This window comes from Gavialis gangeticus, unplaced genomic scaffold (genome assembly GCF_001723915.1).
Source record: "Gavialis gangeticus isolate Ggan-Ray unplaced genomic scaffold, GavGan_comp1, whole genome shotgun sequence".
NCBI classification, from domain to species: Eukaryota; Metazoa; Chordata; order Crocodylia; family Gavialidae; genus Gavialis; species Gavialis gangeticus.
Genome location: NW_017728989.1, coordinates 42787 through 43028, shown reverse-complemented (window position 1 = coordinate 43028; position 242 = coordinate 42787). Strand labels below are relative to the sequence as shown.

General features: G+C 65.3%; 1 protein-coding gene across 1 annotated transcript in view; it reads right to left on the bottom strand.

Annotated features, from left to right (window-relative positions):
• STAT2 (signal transducer and activator of transcription 2) overlaps positions 1–242 on the bottom strand; it is a 35050-nt gene that overhangs the window by 12267 nt on the left and 22541 nt on the right. Inside the window, exon 25 of the mRNA XM_019514273.1 lies at positions 170–180. The gene's annotated coding sequence lies outside the window, so the exon portion shown is untranslated. The remainder of the gene's footprint in view (positions 1–169; positions 181–242) is intronic.

Here is a 242-nt window from a genome sequence, read left to right as displayed (position 1 = left end):
ACGGGCACTGTGGGGTCCCTGGCTAGGCTCTGTAGTGAAGGGGCAACGGGGGGGCACTTAAAGCAGAAAGCCCTTTGGGGTCAGGGTCCCTGGGACCAGGTACTGGGTGAAGGGCAGTTCAGGAGGGCACCTGAAGGGGCAAAGCCTTAGGGATGAAGTGGGCAGGGACTCTGGGGGACCCTAGGACTAGGCGGTGGGGCAGGGGGAGCAGGGAAGGGGCACCCACAGGCCCCATGCAGGGG